Here is a 19,404-nt window from a genome sequence, read left to right on the forward strand (position 1 = left end):
CTATAGTGCCGGTTTGTGTCTTCAACCGGGACTATAGGTTAAGAATCTATAGTGCCGGTTGGTGACACAAACCGGTACTATAGGTTAGACCTTTAGTACCGGTTTGTGTCACAAACCATCACTAAAGGTGCTCGTGGGGCCCTGGCCTGACGCCAGCCTGCCACCACCCCTTTAGTACCGGTTCGTGGCATGAACCGGTACTAAAGGTTCATTACGAACCGGCACTAATGCATAGCCATTCGAACCGGCACTATTGATCACATTAGTGCCAGTTTTTTTTACAAACCGGCGCTAATGTGCTTCACGTTTGACACTTTTTCTACTAGTGTTCTCTCTTTTTGGATCTCAATACAATGTTCTCCCCCTCTCTTGTGGAGAACTATTCGATGTAATCTTCTTTTTGCGGTGTGTTTGTTGAGACCGATGAATTGTGGGTTTATGATCAAGTCTATCTATGAATAATATTTGAATCCTCTCTGAATTCTTTTATGTATGATAGGTTATCTTTGCAAGTCTCTTCGAATTATCAGTTTGGTTTGTCCTACTAGATTGATCTTTCTTACAATGGGAGAAGTGCTTAGCTTTGGGTTTAATCTTGCGGTGTCCTTTCCCAATGACAGTAGGGGCAGCAAGGCATGTATTATATTGTTGCCATCGAGGACAACAAGATGGAGTTTTCATCATATTGCATGAGTCTATCCCTCTACATCATGTCATCTTGCTTAAGGCGTTAATCTGTTTTTAACTTAATACTTTAGATGCTTGCTGGATAGCGGTCGATTAGTGGAGCAATAGTAGTAGATGCAGGCAGGAGTCGGTCTACTCGTCTCGGACGTGATGCCTATATACATGATCATACCTAGATATTCTCATAACTATGCTCAATTCTGTCAATTGCTCACCAATAATTTGTTCACCCACCGTAGAATACTTATGCTCTCGAGAGAAGCCACTAGTGAAACCTATGGCCCCTGGGTCTATCTTTATCATATTAATCTCCTACTACTTAGTTATTTCCTTTGATTTTTACTTTGCCTTTATTTTACTTTGCATCTTTATCACAAAAATACGAAAAAAAATATCTTTATCATATCTATCAAATCTCACTCTCGTAAGTGGCCGTGTAGGGATTGACAGCCCATATTCGCGTTGGTTGCGAGGATTTATTTGTTTTGTGCAGGTACGAGGGACTCGCGCGTAGCCTCCTACTGGATTGATACCTTGGTTCTCAAAACCTGAGGGAAATACTTACGCTACTTTGCTGCATCATCCCTTCCTCTTCCGGAAAACCAAGGCAGTGCTCAAGAGGTAGCAAGGGTTCCTTTTTGTCGACGATCCGATGTTTCAACCCTGTTTTCCAGGCGGCCAACGCGTCGCTAAACTTGGTGATGGCGTGTTTGTCTATCTTCTTCATTGCTAGGTCCTTATCTGGATCTTTATTATCCTTTTCATTGCGGTCCGGGAACAAGAATATCTGGTGCAGCTTCTTTAGGAGGGAGGGCCTCATATTATCTATCTTCTGTAGTTTCCCATCATTGATCGTGGCAGTTGTCCGTACGATGCAACCTATTTGATTGCCGTAGCACGATCGCGCTTCCTCGGGCGCTATTGTCTCAAAAATACCGTCGTCCATCTCCGTGACCACCAGTCTAGTACTCATGAGCTGGTTTGGGCGCCGTGGCCTCTTTGCTTTCGGTTCTAGACCAGCTCCGCTAGTCTCGGCGCCGGTCTCAGTCTCATCGCCGGTCTGCATGTCGGTATCAGTCCCCGATGCGACAGCACAGTCGCTGCAACATGGGTAAGGGAGACCACATCAGTGCTGGGGGGGTCTGAAAATCGGGACACACTTTCGCGCGTCGCGGGCCGCCTCTCAGACAGCTACTGGGGAGGCGGCGGAGTACCTGGGTGCGCGGCGAATCCCCGGGAACTCGGTGACCAACTTCCTTCCCGTGTGGCGCATGGAGACGACGGCGACCCGGCGAAGAGCAGCTTAGCCGCGAGCTGCACAGCCTCGTCCACCTCCTAAGTTGGGACCTCCGCGCGAGCGTTGCGGGGCGTCGCTCGGATGGCTTCTGGAAGGCGGTTGTACATGGGCACAGGGTGAATCCCGGCGAGAGCTGGCCATTGGCGCGCGCAAGTAGATGACAACGTCCTCGACGAAGAGCAGCCCGGCTAGCTTGCCTCACTATCCTTTGATTAGAAATGAAAGATTGGGAAGAAGCAGACTTGAGCCTGCAGGGAAAGGATAAGGTGACGATGCAGTCTCCACTCGTTCGGGGCGACACTCGTACTGAATGTATGAGAAACGTGATGTGGCAGAGACCCCAAGATACTCCCTCCATTTATTTTTAGTCTGCATATAAAGTTTGGTCAAAGTCAAGATTTGTAAATTTTAACTAACTTCATAATAAAAAAATATCAACATTCACAATATGAAATCAATATTACCAGATGCGTCATGAAATGTATTTCCATACTATATAGTTTTGGTATTGTAGATGTTCATATTTTTTTATATATATGGGAAGTAGAGGCACTCTTCCATATAATGAAGTTTATAATATATGTGCTTATATTGTACTATAATTGTTTGAATAACTTAGCATATGTTCAGATGTATGATATCTGTAATTTAAGCGCTTGAATTTTACATATAAATATTTATTAATAAATATGTACCCCTATAATAGCTAGGCCATGCAGTTGCACGGGTAGATGACTAGTGATTACAATCTTGTTTGTGTGCAAGTCAAGCTTATCTAGTTTACACGTAACAACTTGTAGAACATTACAAAATTTATGCTTGCTAATAACTTCTAGAACACTACAAGACTTGACATGTAAAAGGAATTTGACGAGTCATGGCCTACTAAAGCAAGTTACATTACTAGTCTTATTTATCTTAACAGCCCACACAAGATTACAAACTAAGTACCGTGACGACCATGCTTATCTAGTTTATGCGTAACAATTTGCAGAAAATTACAAACTTAGTTTCAGAAAAATAGGCAATCTAGATTAGTGTTTGAGCTGTAAAGTGAATAAGATGAGTCATGCATGTTATCACACCTTTTTGGTGGTGGAATGATAGTGCAACAACAAGGAACTTTAATAACCAGTCCAAGAATACATTTGTAAGTAGTGCCACCAAACAGAACATACCAAATGATGATTTTGAGAAGCATCCAAGCACTTTCCACACAAACAAATGCCAATTGTGAAAGAGATCATTCCATGGCAGCTATAAATAGCCCCATCGCATGACGATCATCCTTCCTCATCCATCATTCTCATAAGTAGAGCGCATCATTTAAGCCAAGCAAGTTGTGGTTAATACAAATCCACCATGAAGACCTTTCTCATCCTTGCCCTCCTTGCTATCGTGGCGACCACCGCCACAACTGCAGTTAGAGTTCTAGTGCCACAATTGCAGCCATAAAATCCATCTCAGCAACAGCCACAAGAGCAAGTTCCATTGGTACAACAACAACAATTTCTAGGGCAGCAACAACCATTTCCACCACAACAACCATATCCACAGGCGCAACCATTTCCATCACAACAACCATATCTGCAGCTGCAACCATTTCCGCAGCCGCAACTACCATATTCGCAGCCACAACCATTTCGACCACAACAACCATATCCACAACCGCAACCACAGTATTCGCAACCACAACAACCAATTTCACAGCAGCAGCAGCAACAACAACAACAACAATAACAACAACAACAACAAATCCTTCAACAAATTTTGCAACAACAACTGATTCCATGCATGGATGTTGTATTGCAGCAACACAACATAGCGCATGGAAGATCACAAGTTTTGCAACAAAGTACTTACCAGCTGTTGCAAGAATTGTGTTGTCAGCACCTATGGCAGATCCCTGAGCAGTCGCAGTGCCAGGCCATCCACAATGTTGTTCATGCTATTATTCTGCATCAACAACAAAAACAACAACCATCGAGCCAGGTCTCCTTCCAACAGCCTCAGCAACAATATCCATTAGGCCAGGGCTCCTTCTGGCCATCTCAGCAAAACCCACAGGCCCAGGGCTCTGTCCAGCCTCAACAACTGCCCCAGTTCGAGGAAATAAGGAACCTAGCGCTACATACGCTACCTGCAATTTGCAATGTCTACATCCCTCCATATTGCACCATCACGCCATTTGGCATCTTCGGTACTAACTGAGAAGAAAATAACTCTAGTACTAGATATATGAAACACCGTTTTCTCAGTCCATGGTTTGGTCGTTGTAGCGGTGAAAAAATAATGTGACATGCACTATCATGTAAGAACCCAAACTATACTAGTTCAAACGTGGAATAAAAGACAAACACAGGTCTTGTCTACATATTTATGTTGCATCTAGTTATATATTAAAAGTAATATAAGGTGAACCAGGAGCAAGGTAAATATGCTAGAAAATTGCACGTTAATTAGAAATTACTAGCCCTCAATCCGGTAAATCTTAACAAATAGAATTATCTTGACCGTTAGATTTATGTAACATATATAATGCTCTGGGCCTCCAACGACTGTACGTGACACATCTGAACGCACATTTGTTAAAGAAAATATATTTGGTAAATGGTGGGCCTCTTTAAATAGAGAACTCACGTATATGCACCAACTAAGAAAAACACATACATGTAAACGGGAAAAGGATGAGATTTTCTCACGTACGTGCTCCCTGGCTCCACCCCGTTGAAAAAATATACATCTGGAGGCCACTTTGTTTCCTCATCAAAAAAAACTTACGTTAAAAAGATTGCATGCATCCCAGGGAAAATAGTCAAGAAGAAGTCGGACTCTTCCTTACAAAAACAAGGAACGTGTTAAGTTGACTTCAAAGAAAAAAGGAACATGTTAAGTTAAAAAAAACAAGAAACCTGTTAAGTTAGAAAAAAACAAGGAACGTGTTGTCCTAGGAAAGATATGTGTCAAATGTTACAAAAAAAAAGAATACACACACGTACGTTCATGCACTTGGAAAATAGAAAAAAAAGGAACATCACGTATGTATACACTTCGGAAACTCATTACATGACCATGTCTGATATACTCCTCTAATGCTTAATATTAGTGCCTAATAATTTATATTTAAAATTTAATTTACTGATCAAATATCCCTACGGTTTAAATTTTAATTTGGCACATTGTTTGGCTATAGTATAAACCTAAATTTCCTCTTATTATTATATATCATGGTAATAATCCAAAGGCGACTAATCTACGCCGGCGCACCGGCGCAATCAATTCAGCCGGACACAGCGCGGCCGTTTGATTAGATTGCATTTAACCATCAGATCTGGAATCGTTTTCTTTCCAATTAAACGGATTCAACCAAACAGCAGAGGAGAAAACAAAGCAGCGCCGCCGCCAACACTAGCCATGGACGACCGATGTAGCAAAACCTTGAAGAACCGCCGCCGGTCGCCACCCTCGCCGCTGGTCGCCGCCCTCGCCGTCGATCACCACCCTCGCCGCCTGCGTTTCTCATCGGCTTCATGCATGCAACAACATGCACTCGTGGTTGCAGGCTTGCAGCTCCGGCTCCGGGGGACATGGCCGCATCTCCGGTAGCGCCGGCCGCCGGCCGCAGCACCTGTCATTGTGGTCGCGCTGTACCTCGCCGTGTGCCCTCCCGAGGCTCTTGCTGGTTCCAACAAAAAAGATACCTGTTGTAGCAAAAAAGTTTATCGCTTCCAGCAAAAAAGCTTAACGCTACAGCCCGCCATCGTTATTGTAGCAAAAATGTTAACCCGATGTAGCTTTTGTGGTTGCCGACTGCAGCAAAAAATGACGTGGTTGTAGAAAAACACAAAAGAAAAACGCCGGCCGTCCGCTGTGTATGGTGGTAACAAACCCTATAGCCGGTGGTAGCGAAAAACTTCATTGTTTGCAGCAAAAAAATGTTGTCGCCCGTCGTCGAGGTTGCATCATCTTCATGAATTATGTGGCAAAAAAACATTGTCGCCGGTAGTAGCAAATGAAGCCGCCGGTGGTAACAAAACAAGACACTGGTTCCAGCCCAAAAAAAATCAGCGACAGAACCTTTGGTTGGTTCCAACAAAAAAACTTGTCGGTTGTAACATCCCTCGCCGCCGGATGTAGCATCTCCCAGGGCTGGTTGCAACACTCCATAAAAAAAAAGTTGTCTATGAGCGCATCCATGGCAACTGCTGCACCGTCAGCAACGAGGGGAAGAGGAGGCAATGAAAATCGTTTGAGTCCTGGCTCCACAGGATGCGGCTGCAGCATGGGGAGTCCAAAAATCTGTCACAAGCAACATGCGCCTCGCCATCCTCCTGCGCAGGAGAGAGAAGAAAAAGGAATAAAAGGAAGAAGAAAGGAAACGGGAGAAAGAAAAAAAGAAACAATTGGTTGTGGGCTCAGGCAATTAGTCAAACGAGGGGCACGCGGGGCCGCAGGATACAGTGCAATCGAACGAAGTGCGCGCGTCCGGCCGAAGACTGGAAATGTTTCCCTAATACAAAAGCTTTGTCTGAATGACAAGTCGTCTGAGTTATCGGCTAACTAGAAAAAATATAAATATGATAGATAATTCCATAATAATTAGAAATATCTAGCCTTTAATTATGTAAATCAGAAAATCACAACCGTTGGATTTACTTTAAAGGTAAATTTCTCTAAATTCCCACCATTGCCAGTATGTAGAAACATGTGCTGCTTCAATTCTCCCTTAATCACCAATCAATCAACAACAGAAAACATACCTCAGTTAAAAAAACTGAACAAAAAAAAGAATAAAAGAAGAAAGGACAAGATACACGCATGTACACGACAGCCTTGGCTTGAAACACATCAGTAGATCAAGTGTCCGCCTGCCTCCCTTACACAGAATAAATTCTAGGAAAGAAAATAATAGTGCAACCTAACCTTATACGTACTATTCTATCCTCACGTCCCATGAGGTTTACTAGCCTACTACCGCCGCATCATGCCATCCTCTCCTTTCAGCTCCCATGCTCTCCAGCACCCTCCTTGCGGCGCCACTACTCGCCTAGGGATATTGCTGCTCAGACCGTGGAGCTTAACCTGCTTCTTCTTCAGCAAATATGGAACTGCTTTAGGATCCTTCTGACATCAGCATGTATGGGCCTCATTATACTGCAGCTCCTGGACCTCCTACAATTGGTTGGCTATGGCCAGTTGATCGATGTGCTGAAGTCCAGGTCTGTTTGCTGGCACATATGCTTTGGAAATAGGCCACTATGTTTGTACTTCAAAATTGTTTCTGTATTCTTGAGTGGTACATCCTTTTAAGCGCCAGTTTTTTATGTTAATTCATGCTGACAACACTTAACCTAGCCTTTCATGTTCACGTACTAAATACAGGAGCAAGTAAAAACAACAGACCACCTAATTGCTCTGCAAGTTCTACATAGGAAAATTTGTCATGTTCTACGATCGCACCATCCCACCCTTCTCTCTTGGTATGGGCGCCAATTGAGGGATTGATAAAACTGAAACGAAGATGTCACGGGGCTGGAAGTACCGCTAGCCTGGTTCGCACTGCAACCTACCCAACGCCATCAGAAACTAGCAACTGAGGCAGGTGTTGATCGATTCTCTCAAATTGCTCTCATGTAAGTACTACCCCTTGCATGTGCGTACATACCTTTGTTGCATTCTCAAACAGATAGAACATGTATGATCGGTGCATGGCTATTTTTCATCACATGACATCCAGATAACAAGCATGAAAGGACTACATTGGAGATCAAAAAATATTGGTTCCTAGCTAGAGTATCACTACCTATGGACTTGTCTCCATAGAATTTGTTCCCAAGATGTTATTTTAATTAACCTCTTTAGCTTTCTTCCATTGCAAACGGTGATGTGCATCATGGTATATACGTGACCATCTTGCACATGTATACACAAGAGGCTCAGACGGAGGTGCTGGATTCTGGATGAGAGAATATGAAGCAGGAGTGAGCGAAGAGTAAATAATGGGGGGAGTACCGATTGGTGTTATGAAGAAAAATGCCATCCAAAGATTGATTAGTGTCATGGAAGATTAATTTCTGAATGCGAATATATATGTTACATTGGTTTGGATCTTTTCGAGATAATTGCACCTAAATTAGGTTCTTTCTTATTTCATATGTATACCTTATTTCAGTAAAAGTTCACATAGAACTTAGTAGGACAAATATAATTTTGTTTGTTCTTTCTGTTGTCCGCCACCAAAGCTCAGTTTGAACTCTCTAGAAATGGACAATGATTTATGCATTCTATATCTTCTTGATTGATTAGCCATGACAAGGAAATAAAAGGATTGACTGATATAGCATAACTTTGGAACGATCTGTTCGTAGAGGTTACTACAAATTAGAGTAGTGTCTGTTGGAATTTTGCTAGTATGCCTTTGGCCCAAAGCCCAACTAAAATTCTGAAATTCTCTTGGCTCATTCATGCACACATGTGAGTGGACTGAGTGAGACTAAAGTTTAGTCTCACCCCGGAAGTTGAGAGAGAGTTGCACCTCTTTATAAGGTGAGCTCTTATACTACTTGTATGAGCATGAGAAGAGGAGACCTATACGCGCGCTCCTCCTCCTCGCTCACCATACCTCGTCATGACGCGCCGCGCCGCCGCGGATTGCGGGATTGAGCCGAGCCGAGGACGTTGTCTATATTTTTGCTGCTCGGGAAAAATTAATGAGTCATTAATTAATAATTAATGGACGCGTTAATTACTGAATCATTTTCGATTCTTTTGGATCGTGATGACTCGGACATGGGTTTACTCCCACGACCTACCCGGCCCACACTATATAGTCAGGCAGACGTCTACCCTAGCCGCCGCCGCTTCGTATGGTTTCTCACCACCGTTACAGATCATTGCGCCGCCAAGCAAGTTTTCTCCATCCCTCCTGTCGGCGTGCACCAGGAGAAGGGACAGCATGCCTCCGGAACCCCGCCTCTCGTGATCCTGTACGGGAGAGGGGCGATCAGGTTTTTGGGGAGCGCACTCGCACGACTGCTGGCAGCGATGACTTCGCGAACGACGACTTCTTCCCCGACCTCGGCAACCTCATCCTCGATGACATGGGCGACAACGTCAATACCGGCGGTGCTACACCCACTGCACCGTATGTTATTCTATCCTTCTTGTTCGAGATCGTGGTAGAATTCAGATTTCTAGTATGTGCCCTAGATGTGATCTGTTCATCTACTATGCTAGTTCACATGATTAGTTTAATCTCTGCTATTGTTGTCATGATCTATTTCCTATTTATTCGGATTAAATCTCGTAGTAATTTGCTCATTTTTCCAACAGTGCCATCTAATAGATGATGTAAATCTCCTCAAGTTTGACGTTGTTGAGCTAATTTACAAAAAAAACCTCATCATTATTGGATGTCCTTAACAGCTCAAGAACAAGTTGGGGTCGAAATAATGGATTTACACTTTTACATTAAAGGTTTAGCTAAAGCAAGCAGGTGTTTTTAAACCGGGATTTTTTTCCTCCTGAATTTCTTTGTATTTTCTTATTGACACTATTTATACAATCATCTGACAAAGATTAGCTAAAGCTGTTTGTAGATACGTTGAAACCTGAAAAGCTTCTTTGGTTATCCTTTTAATAGTTCCACGTTTATTTTCTCATAGGTCATAATTCTTATGTAATACCAAGATGCATTGTGGTAGTGTACATGTGTTAAATTCAGGTTGTTATTCACAATTTGCGACAAAATTTAGCTCACGCTACATTTAAATATGTTGAAATGTGAAAGCTCTTTTTCTTCTCCTTTCTACACCTTGCATCGGATTGCATCCCTTTAGTTATCCAACATTTTGTACAACATGTAGAGATTAGGAAGTTCATCATAGTTTGTCTATTTCCGTGCTAATAAATGTATGAAATCTGCATTTCCAAGCTACTAGGACAAGTAAAAAATAATAATTTTACCATAGGATTCAAAAACAGCAGTTCTGAAGTGCACTTTATTTATTTGTGAAAGTGATCACATTTTGTTTCATTTTTCTATAGACAAATCTACTAATACATACTCACGATAAAACTATAAAAGTTCTAGTCCGCACATTGGGCGGGCCACCCGGCTAGTTAGTCTAAAGATAACAAAATGAGTGGAATTTGAATTAAATTGAAGTATTTTCTTGGACTTTCAAATTGAGTATTATTAAAGTAGTAAGGACTTTCCACGTCCTTGGCTTGCCCCTGATCAATTATTTCCAGAGAAGCATTCAATTCATCAATCAATTACATTGATTTTAGTGACTGGTACTTCTCCTCAACATCAGTATATTCACCGTGGCCACTCCAAATCGGCAAGAATGAGGTACCAGTGCTCTGGAGCAGTGCAAGCTAATTGCTTCTCATGTGAAGGGGTGCGGGCGCGGGAGAGGTATTTCTGGTGGGCCAAGGGACTAAGAAGCGACCGTGGCAGCGGTACAGACGCCCGCAAAGCCCCATAATTTGTTTTTGGTTTATAGGAAAAATGCACATCCATACCGGCCTGGGGAATATAGCACCGTATTGGATGGAAAACCATGCCCGGATGGTTGCGAGCGGTTTGAGGGTTAGCTTTTGTAACGCCTGGTTAGTTATGATATAGCAATTCCCTGCTAATGATGTCACGTCACCACGATTACTGTTGTTAACCTCACAATGATTCAATCCCGTTCAAATTCAAATTTAAAATAAAGGCAAACATCAAAAGTTTTCAAACATTAAAACTAAAATCTTTGAGAGGTGACAAATAATGCATAAGTAATTATGGTGAAGAAACCACACTTTAATCAAATGTTTAAATACTCTAAAATGAAAAAAACAGTGGCTTAAACTATTATTTAAATGCTTTTAAAATAGTAAAAATCTTCTAACTAAATTATTTGGGTACCAAACTTTTGGTGGCAGTGGTATATTTAGTAGAACTAATTTAGATGCTAATCATATAATTTACAAAATTAGAGTAAATTGAAAAATAGGATAAAACGGAAAAAGGAAAGACAAAACAAATAAAAGCAAAAGGGGGCAACCCCTCGCTGGGGCTCGGCCTAGCTGGCCACTAGGCTAGCTAGGCTGGCCCGGCCGCCTCCCTTAACCCCCCACTCCCCATCGAACCCAAGCCCGATCGCCCCACTTCCCCCACACCCCCTCGCCAGCCTCCCCACCTCTTGATCCCATCTGGATCGGGGAGGGTATTGCCCCCATAGACCCCGTTGCCGTCGCCGGATCGCCCGCCGACGTCACCAGGCCTCCTCCCCGCCGCCCGTCTCCGGCTCACCTCCGCTCTCGCTCCTCTTCCCCGACCCGATCTGGATCGTGAACGAGCAATGAGCTCGAAGCCCCCCTTCACCGGCGCCATCACCGTGCGCGACCACCAACGCCTGAAGACCTCACCGTCGCCGAACCTTGCGTCGCCTCCTCGTATCCCTCCCCTACTCGCGTCCTCAAGCCAGGCCGAGCCCCTTCTCGGCAACGCTGTGAGACGCCCCCATTTCCCTCCTCTTTCCACCACGTTCACCGCGCCGCCCGCCGTGCCCCTCGCCGTGCGCACGCCCACCACCGCACCAGCCCCCGCTCCGCGCACGACACTACCCGCGCCCGCGCCATGATCCCCTTTTCCGCCCTACCTTCCCGCGCTCGCCGCGATCCCGATGCTCCACCGCGCCCTCTTTCGGGGGCGCCGACTGCCCCTGTCCCGGTGCTCGCCGCCGTGCCTCGCCACCGCTCTACTGCTACGTTACTACTACGTTGCGGCCGCCGCCTCTTCCCGCTGCTCCGCTAGCGCCGAAGCTCCCGGTTGGCTCCACCACTGCTCACGTTAAACCGCCGACCTAAATGGCCTAACCCCCGGCTAATGAACCCCCACTAACCCACTGACACCGGGACCCACATTCCCTAATTAACCATTTAATAAATTAAAACTCTTAAATTAACATTAGTGTATGACATGTGCATCCCTGTTAATTAATAATTTTACTGCTAGCTTTATACAATAATATTTAGCGTATCATACACATACAAATGTAATCATAGCATATACATACAAATAGTCTCATCAAATCATGTCATCATCATAATCATCATCCATCACAAAGTGGTCTCTCGTCATCATCTCGAAAATAGCGATACAAGTCTCGATTACTTGCAACTACATCGTCATCCATCTAAACAATGATATACGCGAGAAGAGATATCACTATGAGTGAGAGCGGAACTATGCAGTACATGAGTTTGTATTCCTCTCTCGCATTAGCGTGAACCTAAACTAACTACTGGCTGTTGCTCGGAAACCAGAAACCGGTATACCTGGGCCTGACACTCCGGCCACTCGTCGTATACTCCTGGCGTAGCACTTCTTCGCCATCGATGATCTATGCACCTGCATCGTCACACGAGTCAATGATATGCCACATATATAGTTGAGCAACAGAAAGAGACAGACTTGGCAAAAATAGAAGCAACATATCATAAGTATAAATAACAAAGTTCATCGTACCCAAAATGCCCTAACTAGAGTGATCTTCGCTAGTCGAGGAGGACAGTTTAATTACATCACAAATAATGTTTCGTCGTGCATAACTCAAAGTTCCGTGATACAGAAAGTATGAACTAAACGGACACATTGTCATATTTCGAAAATCACTCCAACATGTTGTGACATCCATCCAAGTCAAGGAGATAGTGCCCGAGCTTAGTGAAAGGCTTCAGGTCGAGACGCTGAGCAGCTACGCGTGTTCGGATGTCTTCCCACGTCATTTGTCCTTCTTCATAGAACATCCCTGTTTTTTCGACGACCTCCTTCATGATGATTTGGGCAAGTTCGCACTGGAAGTGATATAACTCATCTTGAAGTGGATGATCCTCGATATCTCCTAAGTTCTTTGCCCATTGCAGAATATGGGCATCACTGAATTTAGATGACATGCAAAGGTTCTGGTGATCTCGTCTGTACTCCATCATGTGGTGTAGGACATAGAATCCATCATCAAGAGAATCACTCGGTTGCTGGATGCAGCTGAAGTAGGTCTTATGGGCCTGCCGTCCCTTTTCTTCTTGTCCTTGACCTCTCCACCCTGTGCATCGTAGTAAAACATAGCACTATCGAGAACAAACTTGATGTGGGTGTAATCCTTTTTGTTAATGTTCTTCGACCAGTCCACAGTATCGGGGTGTAGCGGATGATGAGGACGGCGCGCCCGCCGCTGCGCAAAATAAGTACACCTCAAATTAATTACACTCCATCGTTCAAATGAATGATTGAAATCGAAGGAAGGATATCTGCGCGGATGACTTACACGGGATGATAAGCCACGAGAATCGCCTCCTTGTCCTTATTGGCAAGCATGAAATTGACGATGTATTCCTCGCGTATTCACGGTGCTTTGTGCGGACTCTCAAGAAGCCCTCGTGCATGAAGTACGGGTCAGCGACACAGATATGAGGTATCTGCGCAACCCCGATGAGGTAGTTCATGTGCAAGGTATAAAGGCGGACAAACGTAAAATCCAGCTTCTTTATGTGAAACATGTTGAAGATGTAATCGAATCGAAGGAAAAACTTCTTCGAGGGGAATGTGTCGACGTACGACAATTGCCGCGGCACGTTAACCACGTAGAGAGGGTATCCTGGATTTTTCGAGGCGACGAGGCCTTTCTCTATCCGCAACACGTCGTCATGAAGTCTCCTTAGATTGCCGGATCTGGCCCCTAGCGCTGCTTTCGGTAGGGTTGGTTCACCGGGATACGCCATTTTTCCGCTCCGAGGATATCTATACGGTCTTGAACCCGAGGCTGCTGAGGCGGCTGGATCATAGAAGCAACTTTGTTGGCTTTCCTCGGTGTATTCCTAGGCTTCTTTGCTACCGGAAGGTCGTCTATAATATGTACAGCCTCCGGAGGCGGCAATTCAGGCACCGACTCATGACGCTCAAACCCTTAGTAGGCGCCAGTATTGAGATACTGTTGAGTGTCATTGTCGTCCTCATCTATGGCGGTGTCACCAGTGACAAATGGAGCCTCTTCCTCACCCCGTCCGCTATCACCCAGCACGACAGCCGGCGCTAATTGGGTAGGTGGGGTGTTGATGTTCATACCTAATTGCGTGCTCGTGTGTGTGCTCCCGGCCGTCTCCAAACAAAGCAGACTCTTTGGCCACAACAGGACCCACCAATTGCAATCACCAAGCCGCTGCGGGATCTCGTCATCATTCCCCCTAGTACCGGAGGAGCCAAATTCTCCTGGCCTGGTTTGACACTGGCCATGGAAACTTTGAAGATGTCCGGGGGGATCGATCGGCCGTGGAACAATGGTTCCTTCGGCTTCATTATCATCACCTTCCCCACGTCCACCTCCTGGTAGCGGATGTTGTACAATATGGTGCACGGGGTTACATTGGCCTGCAAAGACATTTCTGCGATGTGAGATATCCAAAAGGCAACGAAAATGGGAGATTATACATTTATTGAAGAGGGCCGGTGTGACAGATACCGTGAGGGCATCGAGCTCAGCCAAAGACGAAGCACCGCTGAGCACATCCGGTGTCGGAGCCGGTGCCGGAGCAGGTGCGGGAGCAGGTGCAGGTGCTGGTGCAACGCTAGTCGAGCTGATCCCGAAGAAGTCAGCAAGGGGAAAGTCTGCTGCATTCTTTTTCTGGATTTTGCGTGCTCCAATTGAAAACGGCCGGAACCAAGACAGTAGACATATTTGGAACCACTTGTTTTGCAGCAGTTATCGCAGTTGCGACTGTCTCAGATGATTTCTTCTCAACCGCAATCTCAATCTTCTGGTTGATGTTTTCTTCAGTTAACCTCCGTCTTTCCTTTCTCTCCTCTGTGGTCTCACGGTAGTACTTCTTCCACGTGGAGCCGTCTTCGACACCGTGCACGCGTCCATACGACGGTCGATTCTCCACCGGGAGTCCTTTCAATATGTTCATTGCCCGGTTGAATGGAGTGTCCCACTTGGGCCTCGCCAACACCTCAGACGGTGAGTCGCTTTCGGCTGCAAACTTGTGCTGCTCTCTCTACAAAAGGAACAAGGATCGTTTACAAATATGACTAAACGTGCAGTCGAATTGATCAGAAACTAAAATTACCGGCAGTCTCATGAACTTCGTCGTGATCGGGTCCGTCTTGAAAACCTTCTTGACTGAGTCCCAATGGTGCCGTGCCCCGACGACGTCACGCTCCTACGGGACGGTGAAGTCCGCCAAGGGGTCTGGGATGCCCAGACTTTCGCGTTCCGCGTCCTCCTTGGCCCATATGGACCTCTTCCCGCCGTAACCACGGCTTCCGAGGTGGTGGCACCCCATGTTCCTTTGTTGAAGCCCCTTCATGCACTTCGACTTTTTTTTGGCAGCTTCGGCCTCGCAAGCCGCCTTGAATTTTTCAAGGTGCTCTCCCGTGATTGTCAGATTATCCTTTACAATCTCGGAGTATGGTTCCTTTTTTGTCAACAATCCGATGTTTCAACCTTGTTTTCCAGGCGCCCAACGCGTCGCTAAACTTGGTCATGGCATGTTTGTTTATCTTCTTCATTGCCGGGTCCTTATTTGGATCTTTATAATCCTTTTCATTCCGGCCCGGGAACAACAATATCTGGTGCAACTTCTTTAGGAGGCAGGGCCTCATATTATCTATCTTCTGTAGTTTCCCATCGTTGATCGTGGCAGTTGTCCGTACGATGCAGCCTACTTGATTGCCATAGCACGATCGCGCTTCCTCGGGCGCTATTGTCTGAAAAACACTGTCGTCCATCTCCGTGACCACCAGTCTAGTAGTCATGAGCAGGTTTGGGTGCCGTGGCTTCTTTGCTTTCGGTTCTAGACCAGCTCCGCTAGTCTCGGCGCCGGTCTCAGTCTCATCGCCAGTCTGCATGTCGGTATCAGTCCTCGATGCGACAGGTCGGCCCAACAACAACATTCGTTGATCGTCGGCAAGGCTCAAAAATTCATCTGCCGCCAGGTAGACGTGTCGCAATCACCAGAACCCTATCCTTCATCGTTGCTAGCCATGTTTCCTACGATTATATCTAGTCAATTAATTCTAGACCTAATAAAATGAATAATGACATAAAACAGGCCAATGTTTTGCAGGATTACAACTCAACCCATTGCAGATTAGAAAACAAGCCCGTGTGAATGCACAGGCTGACGACTAGTCTATCTATACCTATACGTATACGTATACCTATACTAATTACAGACTCCCAAGTAATTCCCACGTTAATTAGTAATTAGGAGCCGTTAATCTTGTAGGACCAAATTATTACGACAGTCCACGATCTCTTTTCTCTCTGTATAAAAAAAAGGTCCACGATCTCTTTTCTAGGTTGTAAAAGATAAAGACAACTCAGGTCCACGATCTCTTTTCACGGTTGTAAAAGATAAAGACAACTCCCGTCTTCTTCTAATCTATAGTTCTATACCTCCACGACCCCTTCCTCTCCCCATTTAAAAGGAACAAGCTGAACCAATATCTAAGCATGCAATTGGTTCCTGTGCGGTCTTGACCTTCCATCCGTCCACAGCTCAATCGGCCCTCCCTCAACTACAAGCTGACAAGCCACCATCGCCATCCAGCGGCACGCCACCGTTCATGCATGTGTTTTTGCCCTTCAATCTGAAGGAGATGCGTTGGCTACTCAAGTAACTCTGTTTGTTTTGTTCTAACCAATTTCGTTAATTCGGTTCTTTGATTATCTAATTAACATGGCCTGTGAGTTTTGTGCTAGTGATACAGGGCCTGTCTACTAGATTCTCTCCTTGCAACTTCTATTGTTGTCTTGATTTGGTGTGGTCAAGATCCTTGCCCCACCACAAGCAGCACCTTTGCACCATCGGGGAAATCTGTCATAGCAAACAGAGGTATGTAACATGCTTTGGTGTTTTCCTCTTTCGTTTAGATCACTAGAGTTGCTCAACCACACCATTCATTGATTAGTAGTTGGCCTGAGAAGTTGCTCGGTCACCTGCAGCGTCTGATTCCCTTCTTGACCCTCTCCTTCTGGTCATTATCCACCGGCAGGTCAATGCAAAACAGATCGTTCGTTGCCACCACCTTGCGGAGACCGATGTTTGGCTGCCCTCCTGCCATCCTAGCACTCTGGTACCGGTCACTATGCCGTTGTTCTAGAAGAACTATGTCACACGAAGCGAGATATCTTCTTACTAATCTGGAACATAAGTGTTTCTTCTTACTAGGATTCGCTCACCGGTGCATTCATCTCTTTTTGGAAAATATGGCCTTCATATTTCACACGCCTATACATGGGTGCTGTCCCAACAATAATCCATCTAATCCATGATGCACATTCATGAAGACTGATGTGACTGAATTAATATATCAGTCTGGTGCTTCCGGATCAGCACTTGAAGAAGCAACCCCTTTAGTTCATAAATTTATCATACGAAAGTCAGGGGAAAAATCAACTAAGTCATGTGTGCTTTTCTAATTAATTACTATACACTAATTCCATTTTTTTCAGTAGCAGGCTAGGATACGTGGATTGTGGCAGCACAGAAGTAAACCGGATCAGCAGCCATGTCGACCAGAGGGACGGAACAGTTCTATATTAGGCGATGGATACATGTGGAAGCAACTAAGCATATGTGGATGCATGTGATCGCATAGGTAAGGCCATAGCTGTTCAAGCCCTACAGGATCTTTATTGCTGGTTTTAATTATGAGTTTACAACACCATCTATACATACTACTTATCCATTTATTTCCTTACCTTCTTTGTTTCTTTCTCTCCTTGATCCCCTGTCAAAAGGGCATCAACATCCATATGCGCAACGGCACACGCAACAAACTATGACTTCGGTTGCACGTCCAATGGCAACCACAGTACATGATGATATCATGTTTGCTGCAAGACGAAGTACAAGTTCATAATTTGGTCTTTTGCATGGTCCCTTAGTAAATTATATTTGTCCACATACACCACATACATAAAAACAGGTAGAAGCGGTTGCATGATGAAAATGTCCTCTCAATATGCATGCCTATGAATACTATCACCAGAAAGCCAATGACTAACAATTATTCAGGGGTCAAGATTGAAGACAGACGTCCAAGATTGGAAGTCGGCCGGCTTAAGAGGAGCAAAACCGTTGTACATTATATTGTATGGACCTAGCAAGATCCTAAAGATAAGTGATAATGGAGGTCATGGGGGCCACCCATATAACCGTATGTCCAAATGTTCTTATTTGTTTATTTTTCTTTTCTCTTTTCGGAAGAATCCATCCTGCCTCTATGGTCATCCTGACCACTTCGTATTGTTATCTAATCTCCTCCCTTAATTAATATAATGAATTACCGCAGCTGAATTCACTAAAAAAAGTATTCAGTTTATTTTAATTTATTCAACTATTATGGCATATCAATTGGATTGCAAGTTCTTGGCGGTTGCATTTGAATCATATTTGATGTGCACAAAGGCTTCAGTGTCAAGGTGGTCGGACGAGTATTTATGTCCATTATATATGTGTTCGCTTGAGATCATCAGGCACCTGTTATGCATCTGTCCAGTTAAAAGGATGTTCAGACTCAGGCTTGCCCTACCATATATGGCTGTGACACTCTGAACCAAGCAAGTTGGTCATATGTGTCGAGCACTATTAACTCTTTGGAAGAAGATCCACCAAGTACAGAAAACAAATCAAATATCTTCTTAACCTTATCACCAGCAAAATTAGCAAGAGATGAATAGTAACATTTTAAAGAAGAAAGATATGTTTGAAAAGGGATATATATTATGGCGACGATTAGAAGAGCCCTTGACGAATGGTGCCTAGCCTGCGAAAGTTTCTTATGAATATAGTCAACACTCTATATCAACTGTTGTAAGATTTTAGAAATATTTTTGGGGACATATGATACATGTCTATTATATATATGATTCAACAGAAGTTTGATTGAATACATATTTAAAACGTGACTGACTTCTATATGGACGGAGTATTTCACAAAGGACTCACTGCCAACTGTGTGAATATTCCAAGATAGTTAGTGTACATAAATGTTCAAATCCATAGCTGCATAAATATACAAAAGCAATGTGTTAGACCACTACACATGCTTCTGAAAGGAGGCAAAAAAATGTATGCTTGATTGATGACCGTTCATGCATGAAATTAATTTCTGATTTCTAATTATTTTGGTCATATAATGGAAATAGAGACATTATAAAGATCCAACAGCATGCTATCACACACGTGTGAACACAGACACACACAAATAACATTTGCCGAGCACTCACAAATAAAAGGTGTGGCTACTCTTGGGTGTTCTACAGCTGGCTTAAAAAAACACGTATGAAACATGATCCCCAAAAATCTGAAATTTCGCAACATACGAAAATCCACCCTCAAACATATTTCTGGTGTCTCAA

The 19,404-nt window shown here is 44.3% G+C and overlaps 1 pseudogene; it reads left to right on the forward strand.

The window, feature by feature from the left end:
* The first annotated feature begins 3,331 nt into the window (after window positions 1–3,331).
* On the forward strand, window positions 3,332–4,305 carry LOC119314240 (annotated as a pseudogene).
* Window positions 4,306–19,404: the final 15,099 nt, after the last annotated feature.

Source organism: Triticum dicoccoides, chromosome 6A (genome assembly GCF_002162155.2).
Source record: "Triticum dicoccoides isolate Atlit2015 ecotype Zavitan chromosome 6A, WEW_v2.0, whole genome shotgun sequence".
Taxonomy (NCBI): Eukaryota; Viridiplantae; Streptophyta; class Magnoliopsida; order Poales; family Poaceae; genus Triticum; species Triticum dicoccoides.